The sequence below is a fragment of the Pecten maximus genome, chromosome 2 (genome assembly GCF_902652985.1).
Source record: "Pecten maximus chromosome 2, xPecMax1.1, whole genome shotgun sequence".
Lineage (NCBI taxonomy): Eukaryota > Metazoa > Mollusca > Bivalvia > Pectinida > Pectinidae > Pecten > Pecten maximus.
Window position 1 is genome coordinate 18,053,058 of NC_047016.1, and position 25,461 is coordinate 18,078,518.

The following is a 25,461-nucleotide window of genomic DNA, read 5'->3' on the forward strand; positions in this document are numbered from 1 at the left end:
TGATATGATTTAGGCAATGTGCTGGACTATTATTCTTTTCCTACGCACCGGCTGTTATTCAAAACTATTTTCATTTAGACATGGTTTTACTTCATATAAACTTATATTTTGTACATAATGTTACCTTACACATCTACTACATAATAAGATATACATCTCTAAATTGACATAACACATTCATCTAGTTTTGAAGATACTTATCGCGAATATGATCCGCAAAGAAAACACATTTTCCTTTTGTTAAAAACAAACAGTTTCTTCTATCCAACTATGTCTGATAAACAGTATATATGTAATGAAATAAATAATTAGTATAAAGTCTGTTGAGATGTTAATAGGTACATGTGGCAGAGGCTCGAAGTTTCAAAACAATATGACAGCGGAAACAGGGAAACCAATGTCTATACAAACGACAACAAGGCGGAGGAAACACACAAAACAACGAGAGGATGGAAATACACAAAACAACGAGAGGATGGAAACACACAAAACAACGAGAGGATCGAAACACACAAAACAACGAGAGGATGGAAACACACAAAACAACAAGACGATGGAAACACACAAAACAACGAGAGGATGGAGACACAAAACAACGACAGGATGGAAACACACAAAACAACGAGAGGATGAAACCTCACAAAACAACAAGAGGATGGCGACACGCAAAACAACGAGAGGATGGAGACACACAAAACAACGAGAGGATGGAAACACACAAAACAACGAGAGGATGGAGACACACAGAACAACAAGAGGATGGAGACACACAGAACAACAAGAGGATGGAAACTCACAAAACAACGACAGGATGGAGGCACAAAACAACGACAGGATGGAAACTCACAAAACAACGAGAGGATGGTGGCACAAAACAACGACAGGATGGAAACACATAAAGCAACGACAGGATGGAAACACACAAAACAAACGACACGCAAAACAACGAGAAGATGGAGACACACAGAACATCAAGAGGATGGAGACACACAAAACAACAAGAGGATGACGACATACAAAGCAACGACAGGATGACGACTTATTACGAAGTCGTATTTGTAACACGTTTTTAACAACAAATGACTACTCACTTAATCTAACCTTTAAAAAGTTCAAGGTTATTAAGATAGATGTGCTTGAAGGTTAACAATTCCAACCTTTAACGACACCCGCAAGGTAAAAATAAGTTGTATCACGGATATTAATATAGATGAGTCTGAAGGTTAACGATTCCAACCTTCAATGATATCCGTCGTGTAAATATAGGTATTGTCAAGATAAGGTTACTTCTTAAGAATGAGAACAACAGAAAGGAATCATTACACAATTCAAACATCAGACTGACCGAGTGACAATAGTAAGGAATCACCAAGAAAATCAAACATCAGACTGACCGAGTGACAACAGTAAGGAATCATCACACAAATCAACCACCAAAATGACCGAGTGACAACAGTAAGGAATCACCGAGAAAATCAAACACCATATTGATCGAGAGACAACAGTAAGGAATCACCACACTAATCAAACACCAGAATGACCGAGTGACAACAGTAAGGAATCACCGAGAAAAGCAAACACCATACTGAGTGCTAAACAATAGAGGAATCTTATTCAGGGGTTGGAGTGCCCTCATTGTACCCCAAGGGAGCGATATTATTGATAGGAATGATTTCTCTCTCAATTTCAACTTTAAGTTTGCAATATTGACATTACCCCAGTGCATTCTTACCGTGACGTCATACGATTGCTGTGACTGGAACATTTCGAGTCGCAACAGACTTATTTGCTTTACGTCCTTTAGAGGTATTAAACTTCCTTAGTTCAATAGTACTCACACTTGTGGTTCATCTTGTGTAATGTAAATGTAAACCAGTGATAGGTTATGAATGGATTTTTGTTATTAAGTAAAACACATTTTAGCTTTTATTGTCAACATTCAATGCATATCTCTATAGTATACGATTTCTCAGCATAACTATTCCAGACTTAATGCCACATCATACTGTATCAATAAATAATTCGCTTAAAGTATGCTTACCACAGACAATGTATAAAAAGAACCTAACGATATTGAATGCAGTATATTCGATATAAAAAGTTCTAATGCTAGACCATTTTTATCCCCTCAGGAATCTATATGATTCCTCTAAATGAAATGCCAGTGAACTGTCAGTGAGAAGCTGCGGTAAAGATCGAGATTATATAAGTTCCAGTGAATGTGATAGCTTAAGTTGGTGAAGCTAACAATGCTGTCATTGCGAATGATGTATTCAAGTCTTAATCAGGATAAAGTAGGGTGTTGATCACCAGGTATACTGGCCAACATCCGTCAATACAACCTGCACTATGACTGGCTTGGTCACCACAGCTTCTAGATTCCCCAATGCTTACTCTTTTTTTTTTGTTATCAAACATACACAATAATAATAGGTATCGCAGATTTAGCTCTATAACGCTTATTAATTGTACAATATATAAGTTATGTAATGAAAAAAATGCTTTGTTGAGAGAACATGAGAACTAAAGTGAAATGAATATTATATATCTTTATAAGGTTTTGTTCAGTTTAACTAAAAGTCAAACGCACTCTCTGAGTGGAGAGTGTGCATTTAATAAAGTTGGTTAGCCATCAAATCAATTTCCAAACATCAAGCTGAAGTAACACGTACTCCCACGACAAAGGCCAAAGGGTCATCGACAGGTACCCGTCAATCGGTTGTTATCTCCGCCCTATTCTACCACACTGCGATCTGAATGGATGGCAGATTGGAGGCTGAAATGGACACATACATATATATATCAACATGTAGCCGATTAGATGCAGAGATAGATTATCTGATTGTCAATCCAGGCCAGCACGTTAGATGAAAAGAGATGTGTATTCAGTACTATCAACTTAGTGTGAGTAGACTGTGAATAATCGGCACTGCACACATTCGAGAACATAGCAAGTATCCCAACAATAATATCAGAACGTCTTAGTAAACATCTTACCATATTGTTCATATTATCAATCGGACTTAATTGAACATTAACAGTGAGGGGAGTGAACCAAAAAGTGGATCCAGGATATCATTATTTCACTGAAGATTCCTTATTTAGTAAGTACATAACGTGTTCCGATATGATTAATTTAGTTGTGATTAGTAATACTTTTGAAAAGATCATTATTTAGATATTTGATCTGATAGAATGGTTTTATACCTATCTTCCATATTTCGTTATAAAATGTGCGAATTGTAAAGTGGGTAACGATGGCGATCATGAGCCTCTTTATTCATAAACACTTCTACGTGCCGTAATGTCTATATATTTCTCCATGTCTTTCCATATGCTGCACGTTTCTCGTTTACGTCCAGTTTGAATTTTTGCCTTTAAGATGGTATCCATGTTGCTATGTTTGTTCATCCGTTTATTTCAACGCAAATGGCTAATCGCAGGGACAGTACATAAGGTTGACTTCTTCAAATCCTTCTACAGTTATTATACTTTATTAAAGTATGTCAAGGTGCCTTTGAATACATTCGATTTCTGGAGTTTTGTTTGCTGACAAATGTAAACTCACCTGGTAATCGGCTTGGCACCAAATGTTAAAAAGAAATCTGAATTATACATAGTTTGGTAAATATGTTTACTCCACAACAAGTGCTTTGATGTGTCTCGTGAGTATCGTTGGTGACGCATCAATTACCTCAAAAGATCGAAATGTTTGCCCATGTAATGATGGTATTTTAAACGTAATATCCTCGTATCACACAATGAACTTTGCAATTAATTGTCAAGATCATTTCTTTGGATATTTTCAAATAACAAATGCTATTTGCATTTAATAAACAGAGCAAAGCTAAACATGGTAAATATGCAAGCAATGATATGGAAATTGAAGCATCAATGTAAAAAAATAGATTTTAAATTCAAAATATTATTGTTTTGAAATGTCATCACCCAAAACAGCATTCATAATAAAACAGGAATACAACATTACAACAAAAACAACAATGGAAATGAAATGCAAAAGTAAACTATAAACACCCTCAGCCACCGTAAAACGTAGAACGAACAATCAATAAAATCAACAGTTTCCGGCACCAGCATGAAGTCTCGGAAATGATGTAGATCATTAAAAGTCCTAAGGCGTTGAAAATGGTCCCTGTATGTGGAAGACTATTTAATTAGATTTCAATGCCAAAGCATCCGAAGTATTTGAGTCATCTGTATATTTTCAGCGATTGGATATGTTGTGTATGCTTTGATTTATAAATACATGATGTAACTCTGTTATCTGTTAATGCCTATCTAAGTAGATATTTTTAGATATTTATCTAAAACTTATTGCAAATGTAGAATAAAAAAGTTGGTTACATAATTGCGAAGATGAGATATTGATTTGATGAGTTTAACGCCTACATAGAAAACATGATTACCTATCAATTAGATTGGTACAACTCTAGAGAACAAAATAGCGCTATTGAGGTTATAAAACATATCAATTCTACTAATTCAATAAATCGTATTTATGTGTTGGAGCAAATAATTTCTCTCATCTTCGAAATACACAGTTTCCGTTGTACTATGTCTAGACCTTCCGGAACTAGGCTAAAGGCACAGGGAAACAAGACCTGCTTTACATCGTAATGTGAATTATTGAATTATATTTACATTCTGTGTTGCATTTGCCTATATGTCGTTAGTAAACCAAATTGTATTCATCAGAGTGTATACTACAATTTACAGTGATTCAGTCAGAGTGGGGATACAGCCCCAGGTGTTGCTGGTCAAAACAATGGTCCCCAGTTACATTCGGCCAGGAGAGATTTCGAATGCTAGCATTTATCTACGTAAACCACCACAAAAAAAGCAACGCAAGTTTTGAGAGTAAAATTTAATAATAGAAAAAATGAAGTCGACCGACTCGACACAAAATTATTATAAGCTTTATTCCTGATCTATAGGAAGTAATCAAATTGTCACTGTCGTCACACAGGGGCTCGTTGTCGAATTGTCAGAAATGCTAGACAAGACAACATTTAAAGTCCAGCCTTTTTAAAAAAAAGAATCTTGCGAAAAATCGGCAGTATCGACATGGTTTCTGGTTGTGTATGCATACTGAATTATAGTTATGTGGTTATTCACTGATGTCAAAGGCCTACCTTACTCCAAAATCGAGCCCCTGCTTAGTTGAACATCGTCTGCTAAGTTAGCGACACTGATGTGACCGTTAGACTGGATTCTGTTTCTAATGAAATATCCTTGGAATCGTTTTCACCTACTGTCAAGACGGCGTTCATTTGGAATTTAAGAGATGATATTCCTCTGAAAATAACGTAAATCCAGTCGATATAAACATAAATGTTTCCGAGGAATCGAGTCTGTCCTGTGCAGTACCCATTCAACGCCGCATCACTTCTAAATGTTAACCGTATATCATGCGCCGAAAAACGGCTTTATTTTTAAACAATCAGAAATTATGCAATTGTGAACAATTTGAAGATATCTACAAACGTTTATAAAATATAATATAAAGCCAAATTGTGCAAAAAACATTTCATGTGATTGCTATTGTTAACGACATGAGGGACTATATTATTCCTTCTGGAAATTTCGGCTGTTCCAGTATTTGAACTTGATGACGTCAGTGATGGGAGAAGCGGCAAATTTAAACGCGTCTTAAGCTACAGTAAATAAAATAAAATTATGAATGTAAATATAAGCATTGAACTGTTACCAAACGGTAGTATACAGTCGATATGAATACAATTTGGGTGACAGATAAATATTTCATGTCGCCCTAACGGGCGACATTCTATTTATCTGTCACCCAAATTGTATTCATATCGACTGTATACTACCATTTGGTGACAGTTCAATGCTTAAATAGAGTTGCATATCATAGCTCACTGTGTATTAATTGACCTTCAAAATAAGATCAATCCAAATAGCTTAGACAGCAGACGTGTAATCATAGTACTTACGTGTGCCAAAGTGGTTTCTTGTTAAACCTTGATTTGATTGAAGCAGGAAGACCTCTTGGTAATTATCGGATACGGAAACCATCTAAAATTTCAATAAAACTATAAATTAGTTTGTGAATATTACATAATGCAGAAAGACAAATGTCACAATATGGGGGAAATTCCTGGTGACAATACCTTTTAACGGATTCGTCTAACGCTAAACCAAAACTCTTCCAGAACAGCTTACGGAGCAAAACCGTTGATGAAACGATAGCATATAATTTCTTTATTGATTATTTTTGATTGCCTTCTTTGCACTTCGCAAATGAATGTTATTTTTTTTTCGTTACACTAAATCAATATTATTGATTCAAATTTGAGGTGTGCTTACGTATGATGTTAAGGTGTATGGTTATGTAGCCTGGTAATACCACTACGATAAAACGGGGACATTCTTCAAAAACATACCTTATACATACCGTCATTGTCATGGCCAGTAGTAAGCTCTGATTAAATCCAACAAAATACATATTTTCAATATATTCCCATTTGAATACATCTAACGTTCCGTTTTTTGTTTTTGTGCTTTATTTCACTGCTGTCAAATATATTAGGAAGAAACAATTCAGAATATGATCGATCGAGTTGTGTTTTATCATCAATGTCGTGACCTTGGATTATCCCTTCTGTGAATATGTTAACTTGAGACCACAAATAGGGAAAGTGATGTTATTCTAGAGAATTATAATTAAGTTTACATTTGTATATTTGTGTATTTAAACTCCCAGCTGGACATCTAAATGGCGTTATTCTGTGGACAATAATAAACTAAGGGAATATTTTTTAGATAAGAAAAAAAATGAAGATTGGTCTATAGAGTCTAACTGGTACAGCAGATCACTTTATCTTTCGTATACCGAAGCTAAAACACACATTCTGAATCACTGTTAGTAGCCTCAGTCGAATATAAAGTTGTTCTGCGTGGTATACGTATTATATGCAGCAGAATGATCTCCTCCAATAAATCAGTACATTCTGCTCTCATTCATCAGACGACTAAGAATCCGACTGTTCATACCGGCAGTATATAAAATAGCACAAGTAGAGCAGAGGTGTGGACATTCTGCCAATCCGTCAATGTAAGGGTAGAACATTAAACTCGCGGATATTGTGGTTCAGTCTTTATCTATTGAAAATGGAACCTGTGATTAAATTTCATTCATTATTAATAATTTCATCTTCACTGAATGGGTTTAGGAGACTAAATTTTTCGATTTGTTTCCGAAACGACTACCGGATACCTATGTGACCGGTCTTTCCTGTGTCTATTATTTACCGTACCGGCCTCCTGTTAATCTTTTATCTACCGTGTGGTTCTGTGTGACCCGCCTACTGTTAATGCTTTATCTACCTTGTAGTTCTGTGTGACCGGCCTACAGTCAATCCTGTATCTACCTTGTGGTTCTGTGTGACCCGCCTACTGTTAATGCATTATCTACCTTGTGGTTCTGTGTGACCCGCTAACTGTTTATTCTTTATCTACCTTGTGGTTCTGTGTGACTCGCCTACTGTTAATTCTTTATCTACCATGTGGTTCTGTGTGACCCGCCTACTGTTAATCCTTTATCTACCGCGTGGTTCTGTGTGACCCGCCTACAGCCAATCCTTTATCTACAGTGTGGTTCTGTATGACCTGCCTCCTGTTCATCTTTTATCTACCGTGTGGTTCTGTGTGACCTGCCTACTGTTAATGCTTTATCTACCTTGTAGTTCTGTGTGACCGGCCTACAGTCAATCCTGTATCTACCTTGTGGTTCTGTGTGACCCGCCTACTGTTAATGCATTATCTACCTTGTGGTTCGGTGTGACCCGCTAACTGTTTATTCTTTATCTACCTTGTGGTTCTGTGTGACTCGCCTACTGTTAATTCTTTATCTACCATGTGGTTCTGTGTGACCCGCCTACTGTTAATCCTTTATCTACCGCGTGGTTCTGTGTGACCGGCCTCATGTTAATCTTTTATCTACAGTGTGGTTCTGTATGACCGGCCTACAGTCAATCCTTTATCTACCATGTGGTTCTGTGTGACCGGCCTCCTGTTAATCTTTTATCTACCGTGTGGTTCTGTGTGACCGGCCTACAGTCAATCCTTTATCTACCGTGTGGTCCTGTGCGACCCGCCTACTGTTCATCTTTTATCTACCTTGTGGTTCTGTGTGACCGGCCTACAGTCAATCCTTTATCTACCGTGTGGTTCTGTGTGACCCGCCTACTGTTAATTCTTTATCTACCATGTGGTTCTGTGTGACCGGCCTCCTGTTAATTCTTTATCTACCGCGTGGTTCTGTATGACCGGCCTACAGTCAATCCTTTATCTATCGTGTGGTTCTGTGTGACCGGCCTCATATTAATCTACCGTGTGGTTCTGTATATTTTTGCTACTTGATCTGACCCAAGCGCCAAGCCTGCGTACGGGTCATTTAATCGATTTCGAGGTAGATCGTAAAAGCTTGTAGGGGGCGTTAAGCATCCATGATGGAAGACCAGGATAACTGCGAAGGAACCTTTAGAGATACCGTAAAACAGACGTTAAATACTTTTTACGTTACATTGGCCGATCAAAGGCGCTGAAACCAGCCCATAATCGCTACAGTATTAGCACAAAATCATTTGCACAAGAAAAGCAATGATAGATTAAGTACGCAATCTCATTTGAAATCGTGTTAAAATAGACTGGTTTATGCCTCTTACTAAGCCTTATTGCTCCTGACATTGTGCTGAGCACTAGGCTTCTTTTCGATCTTCTTAAAGAATGGCGTTCTACCAATATCGTCAAAGTTTTATGTCAATTTCTTAATTCGCCAAAACGAATGTCACGTGGTCTATTTGCTGTAGTGAGAGGAAGTGTTGCGGTATATTATCGTCTTGATTAAGTCTTTGCAGTAACATGCAAGTCAATGAAACTCTTATGACAGCAAGGGACAGTTTAGGTATCAATCCAACACCAGTATTCTTTTGCAGCTACAAGATGCAGCAACTCTGAACACATTTTAATGCTAATTACTGCTAATCGAAACCAGCGAAAACATTTCACACAATTTCAATTACGTCCTGAAGATAGGAAATATATTAGATTACTGCAGACACGTAATGTAGTTGATGTCATGTGGGTATGATCGACTACTTTGTTCATACGAAGAATCCTGTTTAAAAAACTGTTTGCTGTATATGTTTATTTTTAGCTAATTGTTTGTGGGAGAGTTGTCACAATTCTTGCTCTCAAACTATGTCCAACACTGAACAATGCAGATTTCTTCCATCACATAAAAGGCGCGATGTTATAGACTAGAGCTTACCATAATAAGATGTTTGATTGTTAGAGCAGGCATGGTGATTGTCACCGGTAAGTGTTACAGGAATAAAACATATATCTCATTACAATGGGTCTATATAATAATATACTCAGCAAAACGTCGTGTGGCGGTTAATACATGTTTTATGTTTGATATATTTTACAAACTTTTACAAACATCCTCACCGGACTCTTGTTTTGTTATTTTTGTTACTTGGCTGGATTTTGGAACGGGTTAACGACGTCGTGGCTACGTGTTCACCGTTCATTTAGCTGACGAGTGTTCGATTCTCCAATTGGACATAGATATGAATGAGGTCACTTGCTCGACCACGTGATTTTTCTTCTCTACTTTCACAATTAGGCTTTTACGCGTTTCCACGAGGGTAAACGAGCCTGATTTATATAGGGTGACATATGTTTAACAATGTTGTAAAAGAAATAAATAAATCCATAGGTTTTTGGAATGTATTCTTTAACTATTTTCCAACAATATAAGATCATTTCTTAAGTTTTACTCATTTAAAGGTTTTTGCATGGAAAACTCAATTTTAATACTTTTATATAAGATATATATTTCATGAATTTTGTTTTTGATTCGCATTGTTGTATTTCATCCGCGAACCATTTGAATGTTTTTGTGCCCTTATTTCATGAGCTGATAATGATCATCTTTGAAAATATGATTTGTTTTTTACTTTTCAGTTTCTACAGTTATGACGTCATGCATGGTTCTACTCTTGGTCCTGGCCATCATGCAAGGCTACAATGGTGCTCCGTCAACAATGGAAAAGAAATCGGATAACACTCAGTCCTTAGCCATGGCCTCTTTCCATGACTACTGTCAAGCTATTTGGTAGGTAATCCAGGGTCAGTGAATGTTTAGATACATACCATTAGAGTAATACAACAATATGAGTTAACCGTAATGGTCAGGTGAAGACAATGTTTTATACTCATCACCATGATTCCCATCGAAATTCGATTTATTGTTCACCTTGTGTTTTTATCTTTCTTTCACGTTCATATTGTTTCCTCATTTATCGATTTTGTGTTTGAAGGACTGTGTCAAATAAACTATGTCGAGTATCAAAGTATGTAAGGTGTGTTTAGCATTTAAAAACACAGTCTTGACGAACAAAAAAATCGTTCTGGGGATATTACAGAATATGACGCGGCTATATTTGTCTACTATCTCAATTACAAGGTAGCGCTTTTTGGATAAACATCAAACATCAAGTATATGCCAGTTGAATGACTATACATGCGTTTTAAAAATCCATTTTCCCCAAATATCTTGAATATCATGTTTAAAAGAGTAAATTCATATTTTGGTCACGTTCTGATAATTTAACTTTACACAATGAAAATATGAATTGATTGTGAATTAATAATCTAGGAACAATTTGATGTTGCTAACAGCTCGTAACCTCACCAAAAGGCTAACCTAATATCTTTAAGTACAGTCTTTATTTGGCAACCCCACCTCTGTCAATCATAGGCGATTTGACGTTTTGATCATTAGTGCTCTACCACATGACTGATCCGTAAACTCCAGTTATTAAAGCTGTAGCTTAACGTCAATTTCTACATAAAAAACGCTTAGATTTACTTTCCTGGTAAAATTTTTAAAAAAAAACAATAAATAGTTTTTCGACATCAGTGATTATACCTAGTCGTACAATTTGTATACAAATCTAGATTTTTTTTATTCAAATTTTTCCCTCGTCTTCTTCTCGATTTTCAGTCAGAATCTGTTTTCTGTGTTAATTTTATTGACGATGCCGCCATGTAAATACTGGATCCGCTCAAAGTTATTAATTTCATATTTACAAAACAGAGTAGTAATAAAGTCCAACAAGGCAATATTTAGATGAGCAAGTCAACTATATAAATGTATTGGTAGTTTCCATCAATCTGCCTTTCTGTAAACCTTTGGTGTATATTTGTCAGTCAGTAGGACATATACGGAAAATAATTGATTTAATAAATGATTATTGATTGAAGCTTAGCGTATTTGACACATTTTATGCAAAGGATCGAAAAAACGAACCTATGAAAAAGCGTCATGTTCCCTCTATGTTTATCTCGGGCTTATATACGGTCGACATTAGCAATATATGTGATTAAAAATTCACATTCAAATTCACAGCTTATGAGCTGTTCTGATAATCTCTATTTCCATGCATTATAAAATAGTTCCTGAACAAAAACGCCGTTTTCATCTCTCCTTTTAGTTATTTAAATTAATTTTATGTACACGATGATGTTTTCGCCAATTTTAATGTCGTAAACATACGCATAACTCTGACCGATGATTGATATATTATATTGGGGTCATCTACACCCTCCTTCAAACAACTGTGTAGCCTAATTGTGATTGTGATGTTGCTCTGGATTTATCTACAGAGAACGAGTCACCGTAATGATGCAGTATTGTATGTTACTTAATTCACAATTAGATGTACTATTCATCATTAAGTAAGCGTGTCTCCGAGACATAAAGAGCTCATATACATTAAAAATAATATATTTGTATGAAACGCTTCAAATATCAGGCTGCTACATTTTTATTATGCCTTATTATTTCTGCATGATTACTCCTTATTTTTGCATTTTTATTATCGCGATGTTGAATTTGTAAATATGTCAAGACTAAAACATTTCTCACGGGAGGGGCCATATTCGTGCTCGGCATCTGCCGACCTCTCCTCTCTGTGTACCTTTTCTATCACAAGTATACACTGTTTACATGTTATACCTGATCTGAGAGTGACCACATGACCACAACGATGGACATATACGATCTGGAAGTAGTGTTAACTTATAATAAAGCATTGTCAGCTTAATTTAGTAATCCACGCCTACGTGATTTAGTGTCATGTTTCCTTAGTTCCGACAACGGTCACGTTGTCAACAAACAACATTAACATCCTAATATCATCGCAAGAAATCGCTTAGTGACGCATTATATGAAACATATCTTAATGATGCAAGAATCCAATCTTGTGGAGCTAACCAATTGCCAAACAACATTGATAATGCAGTGATATAAATTTGGAATTCACCCAGTGATTGTGCCACTGTTTCTAGTGGTTGTTTATACCACGGCCTACACTGGGGGAGTACTTATCAGATCAAGATCCTAATTTTAGGTTGGAACGTGAATATGCTTGATAGGGAAGTGACACCCAAATGACGTCAGGAGAGAAAGCAAGTTTGTCTGTGTGTTTCATGTCGTCCATCCCTGATTTGAAAATAATTGCATATTGAAAAGTATGATGAAACAAATGCTAGAAAGATCAAAACAATACAAATATCGTGCGGTTTATCAGATATTTCCTCGGGAATTGTTTATTACCGGTATCCATATACGAATGACAGGAACAGCAACGGGGATGAATAATTGAGATGTTCTTAAAAGTTTCAAAAATGACGAACAGTCGTGTAAGTCAGGATACGTAACAAGGTTACTTGTATAATGCGGTGGTATAGATGGATGTTTGAGCAAATACACAAGACAATGCTTGTGTTGTATACTCTCATAAAAGACAAACAAGTGGAGAGTATCTTTAACATTGACATGGTGATAGAAATAGTATATTCTCAATAATGAGTACATCAGTGATGATAAGGGTCGAAATCCAGAAGGGAAGTCGGGTAAATCAAAAGGGACCTGAACGAATGTTACTAATTAGCAAATGTTACGTATTTATCCATTTATTTGATAAATCAATTTAAGAATATTTGGATGATTTTATCACACCCTGAAATACATGCGTATGTTTATATTTGTTTTAATTTTTTTTCAGAATGAATGATATAGTTATGCAGGATAATTAATAATTATCTTATTTTGATATTTGAAATAATGTTTGTGGTTTGATTTTTCCCTCGCCTGATTTCTACATGTAAAGTGAATCCCACTCAACTCTGTCATAAACCTGGACAATTAAATGATGGTTTCCTTTTTATTTCAACGTCTCCTTAATTTTTTCATAAAAGTTTGCTATAGTTGTATCATAGCTCATACACCACAGTTATCCTGCAAGTCATAGGGTAACTATTATGGGGGTATCATAGCTCATACACTACAATTATCCCGTAGTTCATAAAGGTTTATTTTAGGTGTATCGTAGCTCAAACCCTACAGTTATCCTGTAGTTCATATTGGTATGTTTTATGTGTATCAAAGTTCATATATTACGGATATCCCGTAGGTCATCATAGCCCATACACTACAATTATCCCAAAAATCATAAAGGTATGATATTGGTATATCATAGCTAGAATCGTATTGATTAATGATGGCGTTTTGTGATATTAAAGCTGTTGGATAAAGTATTCCTGAAAAAAGGGAAAATCGTGAAAAAAATAAAGATGATCGACTCTGTATAGGAGTCATTATTCTGTTTATCTCATCCCACGGAGTAGATTTTAAATAACCCCGACAAGAATAGTGTGTGCGTGATTGCAGTAAGTAAATAAAAAAAAACGTTTAATGAAATTATTCTTTATCAAAACCAAGGAATATGTGAGCAAGGTGATTTTGCTTGCCACTTGATATCCAGTACCACCATTATATCATTACATACGGTTTGGCAAATAACATAATCAGATATCAGTTGATATTTAATATGATTGGATTTCTCTTCTATAAGGTTTTTGTTGATAGGTTATTGACCAAACCCATGAAGGAGGAAATTCTAAACATGTTAGAATATAAAATGCAAAGATCTTGTATCGATCAAAGCACCACCTGATGGCGCTGGTGACGTGACCGGTCATTTCCTCGGGATATTAAGGGCAACTTTGGGAAGTCATTGTTCTTAGTACTTAAATATAATTACTAGAGGGAAATGTGTTGTTTGTACACGAGCGAACGGATTTGTAACACAGAGGATAGTCTCGGAGTGACAAATTGTTTAAGAATAGCTTTCAAAAAGAAAAGTGACAGGTGGATTATGTTGAAGCTGTGTAACGTAGATCAATCCGTGTCGCACGACTAACCAATCATTTTCTATAAGAATTGTACTATCTGTTTAATTGATATTTGGAGTGAACCGCAAGACAAGCATTGGGTACATTTTGTATCCTGTTTGTATTGATAGTTAAAGGCAATAAGATGTTAAAATAAGATTTGGTTTCCATTATGAATTCAACCTGTACATATATATCACTATCATCTTGTTAAGAATAATGCACTCTTAGTGTGATTATTATACTGATATTACCTTCCTCAGTATTTATTAGTATCAGGGTAGACATTTAAAGTAATTGCAAAAATCTATTGATACTATATATGAATCCTGAAAATTTGCCAATTTTTACATTATGGATTTACATTAACTGAACTTCACCATAGTAATAAATGTGGAGAAACAAGAACACGGATAAGTTATTGTAAATTTACAATAGTGCAGTTATTGCAACGTTTGCTTATAGTTGAAACAATATTAATTTCTTGGATTAATAAAAGATAATTCTTACTGAGTAATTTTTCTTTGTAGTGAAGTTTCAGCGTGCCCACCACAATGCATACAAGCTCCTATCGGACCCTGGTCACGGAAACGGGCTGTGAGAACATGGAAAAGGGCGTTCGATCAGAACGCATTTAACGGTTTGACGTAAGTAACTAATACATTTGTACGTTTGAAAGGTAGCGATTAAAGTGTAAAAATAACTGTTTGAAAAAATGATCAGACATCAAAATCAATTATTTTCCCCTTTTTTAATTTAAAAAAAAACGAAAACTAAACAAAGCTATGGTGCTTGTCCTACACTTCCTCCTGCAGAGCGTGCTCCTGTCTCCAGAAAAAAACATTGAATATTTACACAAGGGGTATTATGAGTAAGCCGTGCAATCCATCTTTATTTTGATACGACCCAACCGGCTTCCTTCGTAATAATACAAACTTGGTGTTGTGTAGAAAAGTATCTAAAACCCGAAAACATTTTCTTATACACAAAAATTTGCAGGATAGGCTATGTATGGCTATAAAATAAGCCTAATCCATTATCTGTATGAAGAAGTCACCGTTTGCTGATGATGAAATTTAAAGTTATAATCACTTTGATAAAAATATGATTACCAAGACGGAAAACTGTAATTGTTGGAATAGCTTTACCATTACTTCTGCACTACCATTCCTTATAGGGACATATATGAATAGTTTTGAAATTACTAATGCTTAATGTTAATGGGGAATCTGGATCGTGAATTTAGAAAAAATATAATTTTGTCAACAGAAAATTTTGTATGATTTGTTACCGTGTTTGTATTTAAATCCGTCTGATTTATATGTAACGATTTTCCTCGTATGTATAAGGTTACCATGTACCATTTGGGGGAAAAGAACATATATAGAGTAATAGAAGAAGGTAAACACAATACATACTGTTATTTATAGGTCAGAGAATAACTGATTTGGCTGTTCATTCAATTGCTGACATGGTTTGAACTTTGGGACTCTGTTTTAACGATAACTATGTTCATTTTCCTGAACAGGTTTGATGACTATGGATGGTTTATGAAGTTATTAGGACGGGATGTCGACAAGAGACGCAGCTGAAAGGTATGATAGTTTGTATTAAAGGATGTTTTGATCAAACTATCCGAAGTAGCTGCTTGGTGATATCCTTAGTACTAAGGTTTCACTATGGTACCCAATCGAAGTTGTTTTTGATGATATTCTAAAATAATTTGTCTTGATAGTTGCATTACATGGCATTAAGAAGTTACTCATGATCGTATAAATGGATAAGGTCTCTAATTTATAGATACCAGTAGAGTGTTAAGGATATATTTAGTAAAAGGATTTTAAACTAAACACACGCACGGACTTACCACAGTTCAGTACAAATAAAGAGTAAGGTAGCTAGCTAAAACTGAACATTAAACTGCACCATACAGCATCCTTCGTCAGTGATGGTAAGTGATGCAAGCGTTAAGGTACTTAATGTAGGTCAACGAAATATATTTTCCGAAATGTAATAAGATATGCATAATAAGTAAATAGGACATATATTTATAACTGGACAGGGTACACCAGATCTGGAAACTCCTTTACGTTCTATGTAGAGTGTATGACGTATCTCCCATTTTTTTCATTGTCTGTATTGCTTTTGATATGAACATTGATTTTGTTTTTAATACCCAGATTTTCACTTCTTTTTAGGTGTGTGGCTACAACGGATGTCCAAGGAGAATTTGTCAATGTAAAAGTGATTTTTTGACATTTTATTTTCATGCTGTTCTGAGAAAATTTTGCGTATAGAAATCCACCATGACGAAGAAACTGTTGAACTTTTATGAGATTTGTGTTCTGTACGAAATTGGTTCTATTGGACAGGTCAACATAAAACACAAAACCTAGCTTATATTGGACAGTTCATGTTTACATGTTCATCTAAAGTTACTTTTGTATGTGTAGTTGTATGACTTTCCCACTCTACGCTATTGTATTTACGGTAAATATATATATTTATACGCTTAAACTGTGGAATGCTCCAAACGTTGAGAATTTTATTTAGTTATATGCCTTAGGTGATTCGATACCTAGTCACTGTTATGTTTGATGATTTATATTTAATAAAACATTGTGTGCTATGATTCGCTTATGTAATTAACAATACACAGATCCTGCAGCATTCAAAGATTCTTAATAATAGTAATAAATATTTTATTACAAAGATCAAAAAGGATACTTCGTACAAAACCTGCAGCTTGCATGTTGTATAAATGCTTGTAATTCCGGATTTGTTGTATGGCACCCTTTGTAGTCGTACTAGTCAAAGTACAATGTTTCGTTTCCATATATATAATCCTACGTTAAGTTTATTTCTAATTATTTATGTATTTACTTAAGATTTGGAGTTGTGTGTGTGTATGTCTATAGCCCCACTTTTTGTTGTAAACACAATCAAGTCTGCAACAACACAGCATTGCATCGAATCTGAGTTTCAAATTTCAGAGATGAGGGAGAATTTGTTCATCTCATATGAATTAACAGACATGAACATGTTTAGTGTAGTTTAGATATTCAGACATTTCTCTTCGAAAATTTTGGCTAAGCTTTAAAGTAGTTATATGTTCGATGAGAAAGTGACAGCATTCAACAGACATTATAGAGTTAACTTGGTACTATTTGTAGTGTTATGATTCCTTTATATTGTCAATCGTTCAAAAAAGGCAATTTGTTGAAATAAAAAATATAACTCTAATAAAATGTTTCTGTTATACTTTACATCAAGAGACTTCTTCATCACAATAACACTAATGTGTACCATCAAATAATACAATAATAAAATGGTACCTGTCACGTCGTGAATGTTCACTAGGTAATACTATGTTGTGTTATATCAGTCATCGTGGATTTTTCAAACACTACGCATCCATCGAATACGTAATGTATTCACGACTCTTGTGTCCATATTCATCATATCTTTTGCTATAACAAGAATAGACACAACAATTATGAATGAAAAAGGCCACCCTTAAAAAGTATTCCTTAACTATTTGGACTCACCAACGAAATTAACATTTTCACTTCGGTAAACTTCAGTCTGGCGCATAGAAATTCATAGTTGACAGTGAGGTCGTGGCCGATTCGGCACACACACTTAGTTATAAGGTTACATTTTGAGAATACCTTTTTTTTTTTTTTAAGCTATGATGCAAATCAAAACAAAAAGTGAATTGAAGCTGTAAATGTTTAAATTCATCTCACAGAAATGGGATAAATATATGATGATATTACGGAACAATATTCTGTTTACTTCCCTGTGACAACCTTTCCCGCCAAATGAGAATTAATTGTTTTACTATTCCATCAGTTGTCAGACAATTCCGTCGGTGCGTATAACGCAGAATAGATTATTATTATTGATATTTTCCAAGTAGCATAAGTAAGAAAAGCTGTGAAAATGTAAATGTGAGATTTTTGTTTATGTTTTACTGGTAAGTTAACTGCATTTTGTCACAGATATATCAATATACCGCACCGAAGTGCTGCATATAAAATATCAGTTAACAACAAGAAAGAACAATACCTTCTCTAATGAATTTGAGGAGAATTTAAGAGAATAATAAATCTAACAGAAAATTACTTATATTATGTAACTCTTCAGAACATATTGTAAACAAAAAAAAATGTTACAACAGCACCAGAACAATTTAGACTAAATTCCACTTTTGGAGACCAGGGTGCACTCCACCGTTAGGAGGAAACTATACCCGGTAGATAGAAAAATGACCAGAGGCGAAACACTAGATTTAATAATGTATCTAATGTAGTCAGTTAAGATACTTTTATCCAAAAACATGTTACCAACATACATATCGTAAACATATGGGGTTAACAAAGACCGCCATAACACACAGAGATAAAATGCATAAATATACTATACAAACTAATCGTAAAATTCCGATGTGGGGCTATCAAAACGCTACACAAAGACACCTACTTTTGATTATTACTAATGCGTAAAAATGTTGTATTATTCAGAAGTGGAGAACATTATGTTGATCGACAAAGAAAGGGAGGTAGAGGATTGTTATTATGCAGAAAAGATCCATACACTTTCCTGGATTGGAACAGCTAAATCTAAGATGGTTGACAGATAATGAGAGCCTCAGAGTACCCTGACTTTAATTGATCAAGCAAATGTCTCGTGACCACTCTTCCTATCTAAAAGGATAAAGGAGTACCGACTAAGGTGCAAGGGACATAACTCTTACAAACAATGTATGAGAAAAATAACAGTAAAATTTCGGAAAATATAAATAGTGAACGTGTTTATTGTATAGATTAAGCTAATGGCGTAGCTGCCTTTGATGTGTATACTAACTATAACACGAACAAACAACATGGCGTGTGAATATATAAGGCCACCATCAAAGAGGATGTATCTAGGAAAGTTAAGGACATTTTCATATATAAAGCATAAAATTACATTACCGCGCGCATCGGAGGATATGTAACTAGCTACTGGTATTCATAGCCGCAATGAAAATTTAAAAAATCTATTCAATCCATATATGTGGCAGGTGTGATTAAGAGATATTTGATAAGTGAAACTCTGTAGTGTATATCATAAAAAGACAATGTGGGATTGAAAAAACAAACAAACAAAAACGCCACAGATATTTTGGGTCTCCATTCCTCACCACAGCATATAATAACTTAGGGTATCATATCCAACAACACATTCAATGCCTCAATTGTCCGACAAGGATATAAATTTTCACAATAAATCATATTTGCAACAGATACATATTACTGTCACATCACATATATACACACCAACTTAAATGTACTTAATGTTGCGTAAAGACAACTTTGTAATCAACTGCGTCGCTCTGTTCGTTTAACGTGTTTGCTTAACTACCAATTGATGTTACAAGATTAATTGAAAGTTGTTTGTAACAAATTTGACTTTAATTGAATTAACAGCAAAAATGAAAACAAAAAAGATGAGAAGGAAGTATCAAAATTGATTCCAACCATTATGGGTATGTCAGAAAAGCATCGCAACAATGTGACTGGTGTCGTTTCTAAGTCCAGCGTTACGGAAGTTGTCAACCATTAAAGGAACCTGTATAGAAAAAAATATATAATTAGAATAACAGCTACTGGAATTTGAATTGTTTAATGTTTATCCATAAAGATGTTGCACATGAATAATATATTTTGATAAATGTTAGATGTAACGAACGTATACTTACCATCTGGCTGTATACCATTAGGTTCTTTTATCATCATGTTGTAAATAGTCCATACAAGTATTCCCGCCAACACAACCATTGCCACCAATACAGTCATCCTTTGTAAAAACCTGAAAATAAAGTAGTTCACTTACTGATTGTGGAAAGTGATATGTAGTTGGTTCGCATTCGTTCAAAATAACACTCTGTGATATTCTTATGATCACAGGAAATACAAGTTGTTTAAGTTACAGCCAGGTATGTCACAGTTGGTCAAATATCACATCAAATATGGTATATGTTATCTCAGAGGATGTGATCGAGATTTGCATGGTGGATACTGTCAATGAAGTAGAAGACGTTTACCCTCAGAAGAACCTGGTCTTTATACGGTTATATTGTATGTTGGTATTCTTGGCTAGGAGGACAGACTTAGAATATTTAAATTAGAATAATTAGTATATATTAAGAATAAATTATCCATTTTCTAGGGGAAATTGTATCAAGATACAATTTGATTTAAACATATTTTATTTGTTCAATCTATCAAATGGGATTGGATAAAAGTTATCGCAACTTTAAAACGTCATTGTTTAAGTTCAGATTAAAAACGGTCAATGGATGGTAGCTGTTGATATTAATTTTGGACTTAATACATTTGATGGAGGGTAGCTCTGTAATTTATTTTAGATTTAATAGGTTGATGGATGGTAACTCTGTCTATTATTAGTGAATTGTTTCAAAATCTAACAGCAGATGGAAGGAAAGATTCATAAGAAATGAATACTCGATATTTTGGGACAGTGTAATTTTTATTTTTTCTATTATTTTACAGAGTATGTTCTCTACTATTGGATAAAGAAGATTACTTAAAGATAGAGTGAAGTCATTACATCAGTGAACATTTCTTAAGGTCCTTTCTTTCTGATAATGGTTGAAATTGATATTCTTCATATAAACTCTGGCTGCCTCAATTTGAAATTGCTCCAGTTTGTTAACGTCTTTCAGAGAAAAACCATCTTATACCTCGCATGCATATTCTAACACTGGCAAAAACAATGTTTTTCTTAATACCGATTCTTTTTCCATAAACGTGTTTTGATATATATGTACAGACCACTTTGCATCCAAACAGGAAATTATATCTTGATTTCTATGGCTTTCATCAAAGTTCAAAATTTAATTCCCAAAAATATAAAAGTATGTAATAATATCAAAAAATAGCCATTATCATAAAATCGCTGCAGGTGTGTAACAAATAAGGTTAACAAATTAAATGCAGTAGTTTTATATTCCCTAGCTGTTTATATACCTAAAATGTGTATCTTCGACAATGATTAAAACATTATTGAAACATACGAAAAAAAAAATATTTCGAACTTTTTTCAAGCATGATTTAGTATTCAAAAACTAAGAAAACAAGACACAATATTAAAATGTCAACAAAACCGATATTCACACTCGCAGAACTTTAAGCAGATATCATTAAAATACTTGAGAAGAATTTGAAAATATTTTCCCTTCCTTAAGGATGACCATGTGTTGTTTTCAATCGACAACATGCTTCGAGTGCTATCTAAATTGATACCGTTAACACTAAAACAAACAATAATAACATAATAAAACAGCAGTAAGACAAACAAATTCGACTTATCCGGTGATTCGACTTAACCGTGTTTTGATATACAGAAATATGCAAAGACATAAATGACCCAAATTTAGCGGTTGTAACCATATACATGACCGATAACATGGTGTGACAAAATCAATATATGAAACGAAACACTTTACATCAATGATGAACATAATCCAGAAAAATAACGTGTGATTAGCTCTGGTCATATCACACACGTGAATACAAACGCACATACATATTGCATAAACATTTTGAATAAATCATTTCAGTTTTTTTTCATCCTACATTTAATTCGAAGGTGAACATTTTCTTGATCATGAATAATTTATTCAAACAATTCATCAGGCATTGACGCACAAACTATCTTACACAAACTAAAGTGCAGCCAATCAAGTACGCCGTTTTGCGTTGTGATAGCTTCAAAAACATGGCTGACATCTAGAGGCAGCCATCATCTGAGCGGTAATTTATTCAATTGACAATGGTGTGGGTTTCTCTCATTTGAGAGTCCATACCAGCTGGAAATACGCATCCCTTATACAACGACCCAAACCACACACAAAAAATAAATCAATCAATCAAAATGAAAACGGATACTCAATTTAAAAAAAAAATAGAAATACAATTTTTTAAAATAAAAGCCTCATTGGCATAAATCCCTGAGTCATATAAAGTTTTATTACTCAATGACAAAAACAATCTGATCCTCGGTATTGACATATCCAAGCTTGGTTAGCTCCATTATTACTTGTAGCACAAATTCTTAAAAACAGAAATAGCAATGATATTCTGTATGACTAGAATATGTCAACATTCTAGAAATATGAATATTATTAGTTTGAACTTAATGTTGACAATAAAACGGATTTAAACATTTTACATAAAAATGATAAATATAAAAACAAGCGTGTTCGACAATATCCTGTTTTACTGTGTGATGCATGTGTTGACTTAAAAGTATATCATTATATAAAAACCATACTATTTGGAGCAAACCTGTAGCTACTATCGAGATGTATTCCTCCCAGCTCTCTGTAAATCATAGGTTTCAGAACCACACTGAAATCTCTTTTACTGATACGCTTTATAAGAAATATATCTTACAACTGACTTTTCCTTGCACACGTGAATTTCCGAATATATGATAAGTTAAGCTGGTATGATTGCTAAATACATACATACCTATTGAAATATCATTTAGTATACATCAATTAACTCGTGATGTCGTTTTCTGATAGTGTCTTGTGAAGATGTTTCCCTCTGTTTTTGGATGTATGGAATTCGTGTTCTGTTCTGGTCTTACATCAGACACTTGCATTCATATTCACCACGTGAAGATGTTCACTATTATTTGATAAGGACAGTGCGGATATACTTATGGCTATATAGGTATTAATATATTTAGACACTATTGAGAAACAAGTTATATCAACTTGAATTAATTACTGTTATTGGCCCGATATTATTGACATGATTCTGTTCCTCGACCATGACCATTTAAAATTCTGTTTATACAAGCAAACGTCCAAAACTGAACTGCCACAAATACATATGAAGGAGCCAAAGTCAGATAAGCAAATACTAATGTATTAATGTTGTCCTCAAAGTCCAGTTATATTAAAAGTGATCTGGTGTTGTTAGTGAACAGTATTCACTTAAAATATAAATATATGAAGTTAACGATTTACATGTGACAACAAGTAGAACCATGAACATACCCAATTTAGTTGTTTGTTTTTTTTACCTATTTCACGAATTTTAAATTAAGGTTTAAGTCTAAACATATAAGATTTAGGACCGTATTAAAATTCTCAATATCCCACACTACACTTGTGGCTCATTTGTGGAAGCGTGCGTGTGCCGATGATTTCTGTAGTCACGTAATCAACCCAGACAATATAGTCCGGGTGAAATGAATATAGAAACAAGTATAATCTAAATGATAAGGTTATATGAATTGAAAGGATAGCAGTAATCACTGAATGTTTTATCGAAGAACCAAACTACTTACAGCTTCTCAAGTATAGACGCCATTTTGTTCACGGGAATGATAGATCCCTGATATCCACGTAAAATACGCAATTAATGATTTGTTAATCTCTCCGGTTGCCTATGTGTAAAGTTTCCCTTTCGCCGTTGTCATAAAAATAATCATCCTCTAACAGCCGTCTGATGTTTCGGAGAGATAGTAGTCGGTTTGGTACAGATTACCATCTGCTATCAGGACGTCGAAAACCTTATCAAGCGCCAACATAAATATGTTGTGTAATGTTAATTGTTGCATTCCGGAATTCCGGAATTCCGGACCCGGATCAGGCTTTATATGTATCATGTTTATTGTACTCTCTCTTGTTTCCGCCTTGCTGTGAGTAAAAGCCTATCGTTGTGTCAGTGACTTGTTTTGTGGTGATTAACCTTACTGGCGTGGTGGCAGCGACCTTAGAACCCATGTTGTCATTTTAAAGACATCACAGAACGTTTTCATCACATAATTTGTGTCAGCAAAGTCACTCCGTAGTTGATTTCTACCGTGAGCACACGATCGTCAACAGCATGGCCCACACTCACAGGGCACCTAAGCAGTGGTGTCTAACGACATCAGAAACAGTAACATCCTTCGAGAATTGGCGACAAAATTTAATCTACACCTTATCACTGGACGCTAACTTCGCCAGATTTCTCGCCGAAGGTTTTTTCTGGGAAAAGAAGGTAAGGAACACACCGTTCAGGGGCTTCCTAAATGACGACGTTAACATTCCAGAGAACAATAGACTGACTAGAGAACAAAAGGCTAGTATGCTGGAACTGATGTTAGGGCAGATTGCTAACTATTGTCCTGTCATTTCCCGTAATACGATTGTGAAAAATTCTACGTCATTGGAGAACATTTGGCAAACTATACGACTCCATTACGGTTTTCAGACAACAGGGGCACATTTTATTGATTTCGCCGGCATCACCTTAGGACCTACAGGAAAACCTGAGGATCTTTATCAAAGGCTAATGGCCTTCATGGAGGACAATTTACTTCGCAGGGATATGGGTATAACCCATCATGGTGAGAATATTGCTCAAGATGAGGAACTTACTCCTACGCTGGAGAACTGTGTGGTCTTAACGTGGCTCCGCTTAATTCACCCTGATCTACCGAAGTTAGTAAAACAGAGATATGGTACTGAACTTCGTTCCCGAACACTTGCTTCGATTAAGCCTGAGATCTCGCAGGCACTTGAATCACTCTTAGAGGAAATCCATTCCGTCGCTGATACTAAGGCCATGCGTGCCGAGATCTCCCGAGTTGAGTTATCGCACACCGAATCGTCACGAGCTCCGAGAACCCCCTCAGGTAAACCCCGCAATCGCAAATTGTGCCCATTATGCAAGGCAGCTGGTAGGCCGGATACCCATTTTTTGAGCAAATGTGTATACTTACCCAGTCAAGACCGACAATTCTTTGCCAAGGTCCGACAGGTTACTGGACTAGAAGATGATTCTGGAGAGGACACTGATACAGAGGTGAAACAGGACCGTCCACGCGACGATTCGCCCTACATTAACCGCGTACGCGTGCGTCAGTCTCCGTACATAGATGCTTTTTATGAGCACCACTCCGTTCGCTTAACTATTGACAGTGGTGCCACTGGCAACATGATTCGTGCCTCCTGTGCTAGAAAGCTTGGTGTTCGCGTTACTAGCAGTTCCCAGTCCGCTCATCAGGCTGACGGGTCATCTCCGCTGAAAATCATCGGAGAGACACGATTTGTATTTACATGCGGTAGACACCGTCTGTATTTTGAAGGTCTAGTCGTTG

The 25,461-nt window shown here is 35.2% G+C and overlaps 2 long non-coding RNA genes across 2 annotated transcripts; one reads left to right on the forward strand and one right to left on the reverse strand.

Annotated features, from left to right (window-relative positions):
- Positions 1–2,820: 2,820 nt before the first annotated feature.
- Positions 2,821–17,531, forward strand: LOC117320091. Its single transcript, XR_004530922.1, has 5 exons — positions 2,821–3,104; positions 10,015–10,165; positions 14,820–14,936; positions 15,818–15,884; positions 16,488–17,531. It is a non-coding gene; the product is annotated as an uncharacterized LOC117320091 (long non-coding RNA).
- Positions 17,532–18,007: 476 nt separating this feature from the next.
- On the reverse strand, positions 18,008–23,889 carry LOC117341198. Its single transcript, XR_004535577.1, has 3 exons — positions 23,662–23,889; positions 20,036–20,145; positions 18,008–19,905 (listed from the first exon to the last, which is right to left on the reverse strand). It is a non-coding gene; the product is annotated as an uncharacterized LOC117341198 (long non-coding RNA).
- Positions 23,890–25,461: the final 1,572 nt, after the last annotated feature.